Source organism: Sipha flava, unplaced genomic scaffold (genome assembly GCF_003268045.1).
Source record: "Sipha flava isolate LNK unplaced genomic scaffold, YSA_version1 339_pilon_pilon, whole genome shotgun sequence".
Taxonomy (NCBI): domain Eukaryota; kingdom Metazoa; phylum Arthropoda; class Insecta; order Hemiptera; family Aphididae; genus Sipha; species Sipha flava.
In genome coordinates, this window is record NW_020273031.1 from 900,742 (window position 1) to 901,626 (window position 885).

An 885-nucleotide genomic window follows, 5' to 3' on the forward strand; every position below is an offset into this window, starting at 1 on the left:
AATTATGAAGGTTAACTTAAATTGTATTCCATTGGAACAACATTTTACATTTTAAAAAAAATCTTAACAAAAATTAAAAACCATAATTATAAGTTATAATTATATTATAATTTATAACATTTGATTTTTTTTAAATTAAATTCAGTTTTTTAATAAAAGTATTCATAATGTAATCCGTTGGAAAAATGTATAGTAAATATCTTTTTTACAAAACAATTAAATATCTAAATGCAAAGAATATGTATAGAATAAATTACAAACATTTAAAATCCGAATGAATATAATTTTATTTTGTTATCTCAATTTTTAAATTTTTTAAAGATAAATTTAATTTTTTTCTATTGACATATTTTTATGCATTACTATTACCTTCTTTTATCAAAAAATAAAGATTAAATCTAAGATAATCTATATTGAGTAATTAAATATCTTAGTTCAATGAATGTCATAATTATAGTTATATGAAGTTAAGTTTATTAGAATTTATCTAAGTACTTTCAAAAATACTATATTATATTTTTATTTCATTATTGATTATTTGATTGATTAACACAAATTTTTGTGTAATGATATTGAAGATAAGATTTTAAAAATATAAAGGTGAACACATTTTTTTAAATCAAAGTATACCTGTTATTTTATCTACCAATGTATATGCTATATTTTAATATCAATTTAAAAAAATTAATTTTACCTAATTTTTTTATAGTTAAGTAATTGTGTTTCTAAAAAATAACTTTATCAAATTATTTTTTTGCAATTGTTTGATATCATAATAACAAAAATTATTCAAAATATTTTATTTCAGATAACTGTATTTTTGGGTAAACATTTAATTAAGTATTACTTACTATATTCTTGTAAATTATGTATGTGTGAAAAAAT